This window comes from Oncorhynchus kisutch, linkage group LG1 (genome assembly GCF_002021735.2).
Source record: "Oncorhynchus kisutch isolate 150728-3 linkage group LG1, Okis_V2, whole genome shotgun sequence".
Lineage (NCBI taxonomy): Eukaryota > Metazoa > Chordata > Actinopteri > Salmoniformes > Salmonidae > Oncorhynchus > Oncorhynchus kisutch.
The window spans coordinates 43,513,952-43,532,503 of NC_034174.2; positions in this window are offsets into that span (position 1 = coordinate 43,513,952).

Sequence of the window (18,552 nt, forward strand, 5' to 3'; positions counted from 1 at the left end):
TAACCTCCACATAGTTTCAGCCCCCCAGCCCAGGCTTCGACACAGCCCAGCCTCTCCACAGCTTAGCATACACATAGCCCAGTCTCTCCACAGCTCAGCCTCCACACAGCCCAGTCTCCCAGCCACCAGACAGCCCAGCCCAGTCTACTAGCCTACACACAGTCCAGCCTCCCTACAGCCCAGCCTCCCAGTCTCAACACAACCCATCCTAGCCTCCACACAGCCCAGCCTCTCCACAGCACAGCCTCCACACAGCCCAGTATCTCCACAGCCCAGCCTCCACACAGTCCAGTCTCCACACAGCCCAGTCTCCACACAGCTCAGCCTCCCAGCCTCTCAGCCTCCACACAACCCAACCCAGCCCAGCCTTCCAGCCTCCACAAAGCCCAATCTCCACACAGCCCAGTCTCCACAAAGCCCAGCCTCCACACAACCCAGCCGAGCCTCCCAACCTCCACAGAGCCCAGCCCAGCCCAGCCTCAGTCTTCTTTACTTGTCCTGGATACATGAAAGACATCAGTAGACAGCAGCATTGTTGTGTTGGGCAGTTGTACCACAATATTAGCCACTGCAGAGAGGGGGAGAGAGAGAGATGAAAAGAGAGAGAGAGAGCTGAAGAGAGAGCGATAGATGAGGAGAGAGAGATGAAGAGAAAGAGAGACAGAGAGAGAGAGCGATGAAGAGAGAGAGAGAGACATGAGGATACCCAACAGACTGTGCTACAGCAAATCATCACAGTTGATTGTCGCCCTCTCCTGGTCAAACAGAGAGTCAACAGCTTCCACCCTCATTGCTTGTAATTGTATTTATTATGGATCCAGCAACAGCTGCTCTTCCTGGGGTCCGGCAGAAGTAAGGCAGTAATACAATTTAAGAACATTACAATACCTTCATTACAGAATTCACAAGGCCCATACTCCACTACCACATATCTACAACACAAAATCCATGTGTATGTGTGTGTATAGTGCATATGTTATCATGTGTGTATGCATCAAATCAAATCAAACTTTATTTGTCACATGCACCGAATACAACAAGTGTAGACTTTACCGTGAAATGCTGACTTACAAGCCCTTAACCAACAGTGCAGTTCAAGAAGAAGAAAATATTTACCAGGTAGACTCAAATAAAAAGTCATAATAAAAAGTAACACAATAAGAATAACAATAACGAGACTACATACAGGGGGCACCAGCACCGAGTCAGTGTGCGGAGGTACAGGCTCGTTGAGGTCATCTGTACATGTCGGTGGGGGCGAACGGACTATGCATAGGTAACAAACAAACACCAAATAGCAGCAGTATACAAAGGGGGTCAATGTAAATTGTCCGGTGGCAATTTTATGAATTGTTCAGCAATCTTATGGCTTGGGGGTAGAAGCTGTTGAGGAGCCTTTTGGTTCTAGACTTGGCTCTCCGGTACCGCTTGAAGTAGCAAAGAAAACAGTCTATAACTTGGGTGACTGGAGTCTCTGACACCACCTATTATATAGGTCCTGGAAGGCAGGAAGCTTGGCCCCAGTGATGCACTGGGGAGTTAGCACTGCCCTCTGTTGCGCCTTACGGTCAGATGCCGAGCAGTTGCCATACCAGGCGGTGATGCAACCAGTCAGGATGCTGCCGATGGTGCAGCTGTAGAACCACTGGGCAGCTAGCGTCTGGGTTTCCCTTTGTAGTCCGTAATAGTTTTCAAGCCCTGCCACATCCGACGAGCGTCAGAGCCAGTGTAGAAGGATTCAATCTTAATCCTGTATTGACGCTTTGCTTGTTTAAAGGTTAGTCTGAGGGCATAGCGAGATTTCTTATAAGCGTCCGGATTAGTCTTGAAAGCAGCAGCTCTAGCCGTCAGCTCGATGCGGATGTTGCCCGTGATCCATGGCTTCTGTTTGGGATATGTACGTACAGTCACCATCGGGACGACGTCATCGATGCCCTTATTGATGAAGCCGGTGACTGAGGTGATGCATTCCTCAATGCCATTGGATGAATCCCGGAACATATTCCAGTCTGTGCTAGCAAAACAGTCCTCTAGTGTAGCATCCGTGTCATCTGACCACTTCCGTATTGAGCGAGTCACTAGTACTTCCTGCTTTAGTTTTTGCTTGTAAGCAGGAATCAGGAAAATAGAATTATGGTCAGATTTGCCAAATGGAGGGCAGGGGAGAGCTCGTCTTACCAGAGGTAGCATCTCTGTTCTGCTGGTGTATGGAAAATCCAGCTAGCTCTATATTGTCCATATCTTCGTTCAGCTACGTCTCAGTGAAACATAAGATGTTATAGTTTTCAATGTTCCATTGGTAGATTAATCTTAATCATAGGTCATCAATTTTATTTTCCAATTATTGCACTTTAGCAAGAAGAATGGAAGGCAGAGGGAGTTTACTCGCTCGCCTCCGGTTTCTCAGAAGGATGCCCCATCTGCGGCCCCTTTTCCGGCGTCTTTTCTTCACGCACAAGGCGTGGATCTGGGCCTGTTTCGGTGAAAGCAGGATGTCCTTCGTGTCGGACTCGTTAAAGGAAAAAGTTTCTTCCAGTCAGTTCCGTGGTCAGTAATCGCATTTCTCATGTCCGGAAGTTAAATTCGGTATTTCGAGACAGTAGCAGCAACATTATGTACACAATAAGTTAAAAAAAATAAGTTACACAAAACGCTAAGAAAATAACAAAATAGCACAATTGGTTGGGAGAATGTAAAACGTCAGCCATGTTCTGCGGCGCCATCTTAGTATGGCCGTGTCTGTGCATGTGTCTTTGCCTATGTTTGTGTTACTTCACAGTCCCCTCTGTTCCATAAGGTGTATTTTTACCTGCTTTTTAAATCTGATACTACTGCTTGCATCAGTTACCCAATGTGGAATAGAGTTCCATGTAGTCATGGCTCTATGTAGTACTGTGCGCCTCCCATAGTCTATTCTGGACTTGAGGACTGTGAAGAGACCTCTGGTGGCATGTCTTGTGGGGTATGCATGGGTGTCCGTGTGCTAGTATTTTAAACAGACAGCTCGGTACCTTCAGCTTGTCAACACCTCTTACCACAACAAGTAATGATGATGTCAATCTCTCTTCCACTTTGAGCCATGAGAGATTGACATTCATGTCATTAATGTTAGCTCTCCGAGGACTTTTAAGGGCCACCCGTGCTGCCCTGTTCTGAGCCAACTGCAATTTTCCGATCCCTCTTTGTTGCACCTGACCACACTACTTAACAGTAGTCCAGGTGCGACAAAACCAGGGCCTGAAGGACCTGCCTTATTGACAGTGTTGTTAAGAAGGTAGAACAGTGCTTTATTATGGACATGCTTCTCCCCATCTTAGCTACTGTTGTATCAATATGTTTTGACCATGACAGTTCACAATCCAGGGCAACTCCAAGCAGTTTAGTCAGCTCAACTTGCTCAATTTCCACATTATTCATTACGAGATGTAGTTGAGGTTTAGGGTTTAGTGAATGATTTGTATCAAATACAATGCTTTTAGTTTTGGAAATATTTAGGACTAACTTATTCCTTGCTACCCATTCCGGAACTAACTGCAGCACTTTATTACGTTTTTCAGTCATTTCAGTCACTGTAGTAGCTGACGTGTATAGTGTCATCCACATACATAGACAAACTGGCTTTACTGAAAGCCAGTGGCATGTCGTTAGTAAAGATTGAAAAAACCAAGGGGCCTAAACAGCTACCCTGAGGAAATCCTGCTTCTACCTGGATTATGTATGAGAGGCTTCCATTAAAGAACACCCTCAGTCTGCTGCTGGAAAAACTGGGGCTAGGGCTTTACACCCCCTGCTATAATATGGATAAAGAGTTAATTGTCTAACAGAACACAATGATCGATAATGTCAAAAGCTGCACTGAAGTCTAACAAGACAGCCCCCACAATCATTTTATCATCAATTTCTCTCAGCTAATCATCAGCCATTTGTGTAAGTGTTGTGCTTGTTGAGTGTCCTCTATATGAGTGCTGAAAGTCGGTTGTCAATTTGTTTACTATGAAATAGCATTGTATCTGGTCAAACACCATTTTTTCCCAGAAGTTTACTAAGAGTTAGTAACAGGCTAATTGGTCAGCTATTTGAGCCAGTAAAGGGGGCTTTACTATTCTTGGGTAGCGGAATGATTTGAGCTTCCCTCCAGGCCTGAGGGCACACACTTTGTAGTAGGCTTAAATTGAAGATGTGGCAATATCGTCCACTATTATCCTCAGTCATTTTCCATCCAGATTGTCAGACCCCGGTGGCTTGTCTTTAATGATAGACAACAACAACCAATGTCACCTCTTCCCCACTGACTTTACGGAATTCAGAAGTACAATTCTTGTCTTTCATAATTTGGTCAGATATACTTGCATGTGTAGTGTCAGCGTTTGTTGCTGGCATTTCATCCCTAAGTTTGTTTATCTTGCCAATGAAAAAGTCCTTAAATTAAAGTAGTTGGCAATATCAGTGGGTTTTGTGATAAATGAGCCATCTGATTCAATGAGTGATGGAGCTTTTTTTAAAATTCTTTATATAATTTCTCTTTGTTTCATAGTATAGTTTTTCTTTAATTTTCTTTAGCTTAGTCAAGTGATTTCTTCATTTGCTGTACGTTTGCCAATCAGTTGGGCTGCCAGACTTATTTGCCATACCTTTATCCTCATACCTCTCAACAATACATGTTTTAAATTCCTCATCAATCCAAGGGAATTTAACCATTGTTACAGTCATTTCCTTCATGGATGTGTGCTCATTAGTAACTGGACTAAGCAATTTCATAAATGTGTCAAGTGCAGCGTCTGGTGGCTCCTCATTACACACCACAGACCAGCAAATATTCTTTACATCATCAACACATGAATCACTACAAAACTTCTTGTATGACCTTTTATATATTAGGCCCAGAACTTTTATCTATATTAGGCCCAGCCTTTGGAACTTTGGTTTTCTTAGGTATAGCTATTATATTGTGATCACTACATCCGATGGATTTGGATACTGCTTTAAAGCAAAATTCTGCATCGTTAGTAAAGATGTGATCAATACATATTGATGATTTCATTCCTGTGCTGTTTGTAAATACCTTGGTAGGTTGACTGACAACCTGAGCCAGGCTGCAGGCACTGGTTACAGTTTGAAGTTTTTTCTTGAGTGGGTAGCTTGATGAGAGTCAGTCAATATTTAAATCACCCAGAAAAATACTTCTCTGTTGATATCATATACATTATCAAGCATTTCACACATATTATGCAGATACTGACTCTTAGTACTTGGTGGTCTATCGCAGCTTCCCACAAGAATGGACTTTAGGTGAGGCAGATGAACCTTTAGCCATGTTACTTTTTTACCTTTATTTAACTAGGCAAGTCAGTTAAGAACAAATTCTTATTTTCAATGACGGCCTGCCTGTTCAGGGGCAGAACGACAGATTTGTACCTTGTCAGCTGGGGGATTCGAACTTGCAACCCTTTAAGTTACTAGTCCAACGCTCTAACTTCTAGGCTACCCTGCCACACTTCAACAGTATTAAACATTAGATTGTCTCTAAGCTTTACAAGAATGTGGTTCTTAATATAGACCGCAACACCGCCCCCGTTGGCATTTCTGTCTTTTCGGTGAATGTTATAACCATGTATTGCTGCCACTGTATCATCAAAGGTATTTTCTAAGTGAGTTTCAGAGATAGTCAGAATATGAATGTAATCTGTTACATGCAAGTTATTGACTTCATACCTTGTTTCTCACGCTGCATATGTTAATATGGGCTATTTTTAGCACTTTTCTGGGTTGCTTGATTGTTTTCAATGCTTTACTGGGAAGCTTATCAGAAGTAGACTTGATAGTGCAGCGTGAGCTGCACAAAGTGGTCTTCCTACAAAGGCACACCGCCTCAGTGCTAACAGTGTAACTGGTTCATACGCTCATGATTAGTGCATCCAATAGCTGTAGGATTAACAGAGGTATACAGGGCAATTAGGGGAACATAAATTAGGTTATTTACATTGTGTCTGCCAACGCCCCTAGGATAATGTGCATTTGATGCAGCATTATGACAACCCATTGTGACAATGGTAGGGATTAACTGAGCTGGTCTTGGGTAATTTATAAGTCATTGTTTCAACGCAGACTTGAAATGTGTGGACAGAGTCCAGGAGCCAAGAAGGGCGATAGGGAGCACATTATCACAAAACATTATCCTAAACATAACCCATCAATTTAGTCAATTATCCTACCGTTGCTGTTTAATATGAGTGTTTTAGCATGGAATATCCTTATTTGTACATTACTTATAATGTTTGAATTACAAATCACTTAATTAAGGCCTAATATACGGCTAATAAGACATTATACAGATAAGCTACTTATAAGCTACTTATATACATACTTATAAACTACAAATTAGTGGCTAATATGTGTACCTTTAAATAATGCGTTACCGTGCACTCTCATACATGAAAAGGAGAGCCTGTTAATTGCAGGGCTCATGTCTGGCATGGGGTGGTCCAAGGCTCAGAGATTGGCCTCAGAAGGGTGGTGGATAAAAAAGGTTGGGAACCCCTTGCTTCCATGGGCCTTAATGAGGTAGAGTAAAGTCACATTTCGGATGTTAATCCAACCAGAACCCTTAACTTTAAACGTTTATCACTGAGTACAGTATACTTGGGAGAAGAAGACAACCCAGGAAACCAAAATTGGTTCTGTGAAGGTTCCCAGAACATTTGTTAGGTCACGGCAAATGCTCTCGTAACACAAAAAAAATCCAGTCGTAATAATAGTTGTATCTCCATCTCTACATGCAAAGACTCAATCAGGGACACTCTTACTGACACTTGTGGCTGCTTTGTGTGATGTATTGTTGTCTCTACCTTTTGCCCTTTGTGCTGTTGTCTGTGTCTAACAATTTTTGTTTTCCAACATCCTCAGGACATGGATAGACTTCCAATTTCGACTTCTTAAACGACCTGGCTGGTCTCTGTTCCTCCTGCTGTAAGGTGGGTTTCACAACATGCTTTTAGAGAAAATCCTTTATTCTCCAAATCCAACCTTTGGACCCATTACCAAATCATCCACACATGGCTATTAATAGGACAGGAGCTGAGCAGCCTCATCAGGGCAGTCTGCTAGGGAGTTAGGCTGGCTGGCGAGAGGAGTCCCTCACACTAACTAGCCAACCTGTTACTGTTATCAAAGACAAGGCAGCCGTAAAGATTTGTCTTTGTCCCCCAATCATCAAGACCAGCACAGTCATATTCATGACACTTTATCTACACTACAAAGTGAAACATGACCAAAAATATAAATGCAGCAATCATGAATTTCAAAGATTTTACTGAGTTATAGTTAATATAAGGAAATCAGTCAATTGAAATGAATTAATTTGGCCCTAATATATTGATTTCACATGACTGGGAATACAGATATGCATCTGTTGGTTTCAGGTATCTTTAAAAAAAAGTTAGGGTGTGGGTCAAAAAACCAGTCAGTGTGATCACCATTTGCCTCATGCAACACGACACATCTCCATCTAAAATATAATTGATCAGGCTGTTGATTGTGGCCTGTGGAATGTTGTCCCACTCCTCTTCAATGGCTGTGTGAAGATGCTGGATATTGGCAGGAACTGGAACACGCTGTCATACACGTTGACCCAGAGCATCCCAAACATGCTCAATGGGTTACATGTCTGGTAAGTGTGCAGGCCATGGAAGAACTGGGACATTTTCAGCTTCCAGGAATTGTGTACATATCCTTGCGCCCTGGGTCACTGCACACTCCCTCAAAACTTGAGACATTTTTTGGCATAGTGTTGTGTGGCCTTTTATTGTCCCCACTACAAGGTGCACATGTGTACTGATCATGCTGATTAATCAGTTTGATGGCTGAGAGGTAGTTTCATGTGTGTCTACTTACTTGACCAGGAGGTATGGTAATGGAGTGAACACCCAGGCTGAGCATCCTGGCAGATGGCCTACGCTTGTTTGTTGACCTGGATGGTGTGTGTGTGTGTGTGTTCACTACTCAAAAAGGAGGTATCTGACAGAACCAATGCTGCTCCATCTCTTCTCCCCCTCGGGCCTCTGGCTCACCTGACTCCCTCCTAATGTGGGCTCATCCCTGGGCGGTGAATAGTCATGACCTGGTCCTGGACAGACATCAGTGATAATCAAAGCCTTAATATGAAACAAAAGGAGCTGGTGAAAAGGGTCACAGGTGTGTTTGTACTGTAGGTGCCTGTATTAAACAAATGTTTGGACTCTCATTGAACTGTGAATGTATTGGTGGGGGCTGTTTCCATAGTTTCATCACAGCAGGTCAGACACCCTACTCCAACTCTCTAATCCCATGTCATAATGTCATGATGTCCCACTGGATGGCCAAACTTTGACATGACTGGCAAGGACTTGGGAATAAATATATTTATTGGGTCGACTTTAACAGTACAAAATGTACATCTTATAACTTTTAAAGATTTTCCTCCGGTACTTTTGTGTACTTTTAGCCTGTAGTTCTGAAAGTAGCGCCCGTGAGCCAAAAGTGGTCCCAGAAAATGGTGTACTACTGTATGTCACAAATGTGCAGATATGTGCACCACTTCATTGCTCTCTCTCTCTCTCTCTATCTTTGCTGTGTGTGCATCTTCCTAGCTGTCACTCAAACGGTGAGGGGCTGAAGCTCATTGGCTGACACTCAAATTGTCGGGGGGCTCGCCCACATGGGGGAATATGTAAGGAAAATGGCGCTGCGCAGCTTTAAGAAAAGTCGCTTTCAAAATAGGAATTTCATGGCTAATTGAGGTAAGACAGTAATTAATCTCATAGATTATGCAGGTACAGACTACACATCCAGCCCAAAGTGGGAGGTTGAAAAAATATTTACTAGTCGCCTAATTACCCGAGCATGTCTTTAAGTAGCAGACATAGTGTGTGTGTGTGTGTGTGTGTGTGTGTCCCACTCACTGTTCAGAGCCAGTGTAATTAAATCATGAAGAACACTCCTTGGGACAGGCTCATTAATCAAACCACAAGCTCCATCCCTCTGCTTTTATTCTTCAGGTCTGTTTCACTCATAATTTCTCCAGAAGGCTCTGCGAAAGCCACAAAACTCAATATTATCATTACGTCAAAGACAGACGGACAGTGGACAGAGCAAAGGGGGCAAAATATTGTTTGTTCTTGTTTTCCAAGCCTCTCAAGTAGCCTCACACTGGCTTTAACTGGCACAACCGGAAAAACGGCCAAAGGCAAAGCTTCCCTTAATTAACAAAATTCTATGAACTTTCACATCCCAACAGGATTCTTCTTTGGAGTGTGTGTGCACTTCTTTGATTGACTTTGAATCTTCCCTTGAGAAAGGAACAGGTCATTGATGAGATTGTGTATCCTGGCTTTGAAAGGCAATGTGGTTCTGTAGAGATGGAAGGTTTATGATTGTGAGCCTGTTCACTTTAATTAGCGTGTCACTGTGAATAAAACAAATCTATATTCATTAGGGCCAGAGTGGTGTGTGTGTGTGTGTGTGTGTGTGTTCATCAAGGCCAGAGTGGTAAAAACTCAGCACAGGATCTAATAGGACACATGGTTAGATCACCTACTTCACTGAAACTTGACCCATATGGAAAATAATAATGAAAATCAAATAATAATTTTGTAGGGCAGAAGAAGATTATTTGAACAAAAATCAAATAATTACTCTAATATGGTAAGATTTTGTATGTTTTGCCTTATACGCGGAGTGTTCAAAACATTACCAACAGCTTCTTAAAATTGAGTTGCACCCCCCCTTTTGCTCTCGGAACAGCCTCAATTTGTCAGGGCATGGACTCTGCAAGGTGTCGAAAGCATTCCACAGGGATGCTGGCCATATTGACTCCAATGCTTCGCACAGTTGTTTCAAGTTGGCTGGATGTCCTTTGGGTGGTGAACCATTCTTGGTAGACACGTGAAACTATTGAGAGTGAAAAATCCAGCAGCATTGCAGTTCTTGAACACTCAAATTGGTGCCCCTGGCACCTACTACCATACACCGTTCAAAGATACTTCAATCTTTTGTCTTGCCCATTCACCCTCTGGAAAGCACACATACACAATCCATGTCTCAATTGCCTCAAGGCTTAAAAATCTGCAGTGGGCTAAGTCAGGGCAACACAGATTGATTCTCGGTAGTCTTAAACAAATCTACTTTAAAACAAAAGTATACACACACATGGTTATGGGCTTAAAATAAATTGTACCATATATCTGTACCATGTCAGATATAGAGTTGAAATGTATTACATTTTGAGATTGCATCCCAGTATTACACTTTATATCAATCACAGAAGACTGAAATATAACAAAACTGTTGATATTGAAACACTGGATTTTTGTCCGTTTTTATTCATTATGAAAAATATGAATAACATTCCACCCATGAGGCTGAAGAAGGAGCTTTTAGTCATTGACTGCAGGAAAGGGCTACCCTGTTTCCTCCCCTTCATCTACACTGATTGAAGTGGATTTAACAAGTGACATCAATAAGGGATCATAGCTTTCACCTGGATTCACCTGGTCGGTCTATGTCATGGAAGAACAGGTGTTCCTAATGTTTTGTACACTCACTGTATGTCAGTGGTGAATTTGTATATGTCTTGACTTATATGCCTCATATGACATACACAATTGAATACATTATTGTGGTGAATTACCTACAAAGATATGGTATGACATATTTGAGACAAAATATATGAATTATACGAGTCATCTATGATATTATAAGAAAAGTGTATGTTCTGAGAATGTAACCTCTACAAAATCTCCTTATAGGTTCCACATTCTTTTAGGGTTAGGATTAAGTCAACATATACAAAACCATGACAATTACTATGTATTTACATTTTAATATATGTTTTTCTGTCTGTGGTAAAGGCTAAGCACACATCCTACTGGCAGTGGCGCCCCAGAAATGTTCCATATGGGTACCAGATTGGGCCACTGAAAATCTTGGGGTGGCACACTAAAACCAAAAGCTATAACTGAATTTCAGAAATTCTATTATGCTTTTGTAGTATATAGGCTAGTTGAAGACTATGTCAATATGAGAGTTAAGGTATCGCACACTGATATACTTTGGTTTCTTATTTTACAGTGAATGTTACTAATTATCTGATGTGCATAGACTAATACCGGTACGTTTTATGTTTTGAGTTCCACAACAATCCTGTTTTAATGTGTCATGTATATGTATATACATGTGCCGGGCGATTCATTGTTCTTCAAATAGGCTATTTGTCCTTTTGCTTAAAAAGACAAATATACACCTTTAATTTGATGGAGTACATTGAGGAGCAAAACATTTACTGGGAACAAGCCTACTCAAGTTTAGAAACACCACACAGAGGCCTCCAACTATTTTCAATACAGCTTTGTTGTAAACAAAAATATTACATTATATATGTCCAAAAATGGCAAGGGTCACAGTAATTTCCCAAATCTCATTAAAGAGATAGACCTCTCTATAACTGTTCAATGTGTCAACAAGAGAATCAACAAGGCTAACAGCCGTGCCCAAATTGAGTTGTGGGGACTGTAAAATGTCTGACATGTTTAATCTCACCAAAAATATTGGCGCATTTTACGAGGCCAACACACTTTAGATCTATTTGGGCTAATAGATCTCTTGCCTCTATAGCTCTGTCACCATTGCTCTCTTCAGATATTTCTTTCAGTAGACGTATAATGGCTGGCAGTCTGTCCCTCACTGTCTTGCAAGCATTGTACCTCCATGCCCACCATGTCTCTATCAGCCTTTGTAACTCTCTCTCGGGGCCCCCTGAAACATCTCCCTCTGTACCCCTAGCCACCTTTGGTGCACATATGACCCCGGCACAAAGACATACAGTTTCAGCGAAAGAGAAAAGAAACAAAAGGCTTCGGGGATGCATTTCACACTGTCAACTAATACTATATTTAAGCAATGTGCATTGCAGTGAACATAAAAAGCTAATGGGGCCTCTGATTTAATGTGTGCTTGCACACCTGTGTAGTACATACTGACCCATTGTATTGAAATACAAAGGACATCTGTTCCTTCTTGCTAATGTCTTTGGTCTCGTCGACCATAATTCTGAAAGCCTCACTGTGCAACTTCACTAGTTATGCGGACCAATTCAGCCAAGCAATCAATTATTTTGTTTTGTGTTCTATGGCCAAGGTATGCTGCATTTCTTTGACTTGTCATTTTCTTTTGACTGTGTGATCATGCTTGGCTAGCAGCTCCATAATAGAGAGGAAATGTCCTTTATTCTGACCTTCCGTTTCTTCATGTGCTCTCTGTGCAACGTTTTGCGTAGCTGTGAGGAGCAGGGTTTCTCCAACAGCTTTAATGTGCTCTCTTTTTTTCCCTCACTAATTTATTATATTCTGCATTTAAGGAGGCGGAGAGAGAGCATTTGCTTGCATTCGACTTTTCATATTCTGCCCATGCTAACTGTCACGTCTAATCAAGGTGGGTGGAATCAGGCGCAGAGAGCAGAATGCGATAATAAAGTTTATTCTCCGGTGAACAAACAAACACGGTCAACCCAAACACACACAGGGTGAAATTATCCAACACAGGATAACAGACTAACCGGAGAATAAGAAACACAATAACACAGACAGACGAAAATGAATGACAAAATAAACAATCCCGCACAAAACAAGTGTGGGACAACCTACATTATATACAGACACTAATTAACTAAACAACACACAGGTGAAACCAATCAGACAAAACCAACAGATACACGAAAAGGGATCGGTAGTGGCTAGTAGGACGACCGCCGAGCACCGCCTGAACGGGCAGGAGAGCCAACCTCGGCAGAAGTCGTGACACTAACATAGCATTAGTATGTGATTCTGATTTGGCATGGCCTACAAAATCCCCCATCTTTGTAAGTTTCCTTTTTAAAATGTAATTTATAATAACCCCTCTTCAGATATAAACACTGAATCGCCCGAGGAGGGGAGACTGAAGTGCCGGCAGGCATAGCAGTGGACAGAGTCTTTACTCTGAGAGTACTCCAGCTCTTTTATGAAGCTCCGTCTTCTATCCCCCTGAAGGGTCAGAGGGAAAAACTTCAGATGTGGCTGTTTGGGCCCCTCTGCTCTTGACTGGCATACAGTCGGGCAAAAAAGTTTTTAGTCAGCCACCAATTGTGCAAGTTCTCCCACTTAAAAAGATGAGAGAGGCCTGTAAATTTCATCATAGGTACACTTCAACTATGACAGACAAAATGAAAAAAAAAAAAAAAATCACATTGTAGGATTTTAAATTTGTTTATTTGCAAATTATGGTGGAAAATAAGTATTTGGTCACCTACAAACAAGCAAGATTTCTGGCTCTCACAGACCTGTAACTTCTTCTTTAAGAGGCTCCTCTGTCCTCCACTCGTTACCTGTATTAATGGCACCTGTTTGAACTTGTTATCAGTATAAAAGACACCTGTCCACAACCTCAAACAGTCACACTCCAAACTCCACTATGGCCAAGACCAAAGAGCTGTCAAAGGACACCAGAAACAAAATTGTAGACCTGCACCAGGCTGGGAAGACTGAATCTGCAATAGGTAAGCAGCTTGGTTTGAAGAAATCAACTGTGGGAGCAATTATTAGGAAATGGAAGACATACAAGACCACTGATAATCTCCCTCGATTTGGGACTCCACGCAAGATCTCACCCCGTGGGGTCAAAATGATCACAAGAACGGTGAGCAAAAATTCCAGAACCACATGGGGGGACCTAGTGAATGACCTGCAGAGAGCTGGGACCAAAGTAACAAAGCCTACCATCAGTAACACACTATGCCGCCAGGGACTCAAATCCTGCAGTGCCAGACGTGTCCCCCTGCTTAAGCCAGTACATGTCCAGGCCCGTCTGAAATTTGCTAGAGAGCATTTGGATGATCCAGAAGAAGATTGAGAGAATGTCAGATGAAACCAAAATATAACTTTTTGGTAAAAACTCAACTCGTCGTGTTTGGAGGACAAAGATTGCTGAGTTGCATCCAAAGAACACCATACCTACTGTGAAGCATGGGGATGGAAACATCATGCTTTGGGGCTGTTTTTCCTGCAAAGGGACCAGGACGACTGATCCATGTAAAGGAAAGAATGAATGGGGCCTTGTATCGTGAGATTTTGAGTGAAAACCTCCTTCCATCAGCAAGGGCATTGAAGATGAAACGTGGCTGGGTCTTTCAGCATGAAAATGATCCCAAACACACCACCCGGGCAACGAAGGAGTGGATTCATAAGAAGCATTTCAAGTTCCTGGAGTGGCCTAGCCAGTCTCCAGATCTCAACCCCATAGAAAATCTTTGGAGGGAGTTGAAAGTCCGCGTTGCCCAGCAACAGCCCCAAAACATCACTGCTCTAGGGGAGATCTGCATGGAGGAATGGGCCAAAATACCAGCAACAGTGTGTGAAAACCTTGTGAAGACTTACAGAAAAGGTTTGACCTCGGTCATTGCCAACAAAGGGTATATAACAAAGTATTGAGATACATTTTTGTTATTGACCAAATACTTATTTTCCACCATAATTTGCAAATAAATTCATTAAAAATCCTACAATGTGATTTTCTGGATTTTCTTTTTCATTTTGTCTGTCATAGTTGAAGTGTACCTATGATGAAAATTACAGGCCTCTCTTATCTTTTAAGTGTGAGAACTTGCACAATTGGTGGCTGACTAAATACTTTTTTGCCCCACTGTATATCTAGGATGAAACAATAGGCAAAATCAGTTATTCAGATTTAAAAATAATAATAACCATAATAATTAATAATAATCATCACATGAGTAGCTGGCCACTCTCCATAGTAATTACCAATTACATTTGTAATATTTGCCTATAGACAATTCTATTCAGACTATTCAAACTCAAATACCAATAAACATGAATCAGAAGGCTTTATGTGATTATTTAATGACTCATAACTAAATGTAGACACGCTATAACCATACATTTATTCAGATAAGTTAGTCTCTAGCCATCCATTTCATTATCAGGGGCACTGTCACACACTTCACCTGTTGGTCCAGGAACGGGTTGAATAGCTCGAGCTCGAGTTGCTGCCTGTTCCGCACTTTAGTGCCATGTTGCTGTCTGTTGTTCTTCACTGTGCTCTGTCATTGATGCTGCCTGGGCCTGTTCATCGCTGTCATGTTCTGCCTCTGTTCTGTCATGCTCTCTTGCTGCCTCTGCCTGTTCATTGGCTTCGACTGCATCCTCACTAACGCTAACCCTCTGCTGCTGCTCCCCTGTCGGCTGCGTCTCCCCTGTACTACTTTTGATCTTAAAGCAAGGAGAGATCCGTGGACTTTCTCTTCATTGCCTGCAAATTGACACAGCTACAGTGACTAATCGTTGCTAGTAAGCTAACGCTATACCAGCCCATAACGTCAGCTTGCTAACTTTAGATGCTCTGGCAGTCCTAAGTTCATCAGGTGGTTTAAAAATCGTTCTAGAAAGCTACGATAACTGCCTAAGCTGCAGAGTAACCTTAAGGAATAAATGAGCTAGCTAAGTTCCCCCAATGCCTAATTTATCTAAGTAACTTTGCTAGCTCGCTAACTAACGTAAGCCAGCTAGCTAGCTAGGTAATTTGACACCGTCAAAAAAAAAGAACAGTTTCCTGAATACATCATTTTTTTTTTGTATAAGTTGTTGTACCCGTTAGCAGTCTGGTGGTCTCAACTTAACTCTGCAGGCAGCTGCCAGCTGAGCTCAGCAGTAGCAGGCCGGGGGAGGGGTGACAGGGGTTGGAGTGGGACGCAATGACGGGCGGTCAAAAGCAGCTGGCTGGCTATGCATTTGTTATTTTCTTTCAGATGAACTTTTGTGAAAATATGCATTATTGATTTAAATGAATAGTACCTAATGTAAAATATCAGATAGAGGCATATTATGCATACTCAAAAGCATATTATGCATATGCGACTCGCGGGGCCAGTGGCCCCCCCCTCCTGACCACCCCTTGGCAGCGCCACTGCCTACTGGACAGCTGATATAGCTTTGCCTCGGGTCTCTCGTCCAGGGTTTTAAATAAAGCCCTGCTTAGCTTTGTTTTTCTCACTGACTACTACCAATGTGCTATCATGACAAATATTAAGTTCCTCGGCGTACACATCACGGACAAACTGAATTGGTCCACCCGCACAGACAGCGTGGTGAAGAAGGCGCAGCAGCGCCTCTTCAACCTCAGGAGGCTGAAGAGAATGTTGCCTGTCACCAAAAGCACTCAGACTTTTACAGATGCACAATCGAGAGCATCCTGTCGGGCTGTATCACCACCTGGTACGGCAACTGCTCCGCCCACAACCGTAAGGCACTCCAGAGGGTAGTGAGGTCTGCACAACGCATCACCGGGGGCAAACTACCTGCCCTCCAGGACACCTACACCACCCGATGTCACAGGAAGGCCATAAAGATCATCAAGGACAACAACCACCCGAGCCACAGCCTGTTCACCCCGCTATCATCCAGAAGGCGAGGTCAGTACAGGTGCATCAAAGCAGGGACCGACAGACTGAAAAACAGCTTCTGTCTCAAGGCCATCAGACTGTTAAACAGCCATCACTAACATTGAGTGGCTGCTGCCAACATACTGACTCAACTCTTACTCATCTCATATGTATATACTGTACTCTATACCATATACTGCATCTTGCCTATGCCGTTCTGTACCATCACTCATTCATATATCTATATGTACATATTCTTCATCCCTTTACACTTGTGTTTATAAGGTAGTTGTTGTGGAATTGTTAGCTTAGATTACTCGTTGGTCATTACTGCATTGTCGGAACTAGAAGCACAAGCATTTCGCCACACTCGCATTAACATCTGCTAACCATGTTTATGTGACAAATAAAATTTGATTTGATTTTGGGAAACCATTTTGAAATGTATTGTGTCCATCATCCATCATCTTTCATTTGAACAACTCTCCTCCAAATGGCCAATTTGGTTGAAAAGGATGGATGAGAAGATTTTGGTTCAGCCTTGCAGTGGTTGTTTTTGGTATATGATAAATCCATTGTGTTGACAGTATATGGTGAAGTCAACAATTACACAAGCTCTTACATATCAAATCAACTTTTTTTAAACCAAAATAAACCTCAAAATCATGTGAAAATATGTTAAACTCAGCTTAGAAATCGGGAATCAAATATTTTCTCTGTCCATAACTTCACCTTTGTGCATGGTCCATAATACGACACTAATTGAAGTATTTTAATCTACTTCAGGTCATGTAAATTCGAGATAGATGGGATAATATGAGATGCAAATTGGTGTCGGTTGAACACTAAGGCAATCGTTTGTTTCAATGTGTGTGTGCATGTGCGTATAGATGTAGAGAGTGTGTGTGTATAAAGGGAACTAATCCTAGGCTTAATACGAGTTGTGTCTTATTTTATGCCAGCACACTGTAATCCTAAAATGGAGCATTACTCCCTCTGTGTGAGTACACATATGTGTGCGTGCACAGAGCTTGCTTGGGTCCAGAGACCGAGCTTGCTGGTGTCCAGTGGTGAGTTTGCATCCTGAATACCATGCCTATCATTGTTAATTCTGGATACTCCATTTCTGTAAATGTTCTCCTGCAGAGGTGATAGTCATTTCAATATATTTGCACACCAAACAGCAGAGCACCATCATCTGGCACTGTGTTATCACGGTAATAAGACAATGTTTGGCCCTTGGGGCGGCAGGTAGCCTAATGGTTAGAGCCTTGGGCCAGTAACCAAATGGTTGCTAGATCAAATCCCTGAGCTGACAAGGTAAAAATCTGTTGTTCTGCCCCTGAAAAAGAGGGTTAACCCACTGTTCCTAGGCCTTCAAAGTAAATAAGAATGTATTCCTAACTGACTTGCCTAGTTAAATAAAGTTTAAATAAAACATTTAGCCTCAATACAAAATACTCTGACCTTGTTTTTGTCTGTGTGTTCAGCAGGTGTGTGTGTGTGTATGAATCTGTTTAGGATGCATTTCCTCTGTCTGGCTGTCACAAGCGAAAGTCTTGCCCTAAATTCCCTCCAAACACCCAAGATGCTCCAACTTCCTGTCTTTCCTGGGAATTCCCATGGCAACCCAGCCAGCCTGCATGAGTGGGCATAGCTGGACCAGGAACTGGAGCTCATTCATATACAGTGTATCTAGCTATTCCACTAATCTGTTTATTCGTTTATCTATCTGTTCGCAGATTCCCCTTTTCGTTCGAATATGGGCCATGGGGACACAAAAGGCTTTTAAAAATGTAGTTCACAATGTTCTTTCTGTGTTGATCACCCATGTCTGTCTCTATCCCATAATGTTATCCCTTAAATCAAATCTCTCTCTCTCTGTGCTTTGTGGGAGTTATAGGGGAAATGATTTCCCCTCATTTGACACCTTAACTTGAACTGTAAACAGTTTTGTACTTGCATTGCATAAAACACAATGGAGGCTGTACTATCCTTTCATTGTATGTCAGTCGATCATTTATACACAACGTCTATGAACAAACATAATGGAACTAGTAATATAAGTAATTTAAGTAATTTGTCTTTAT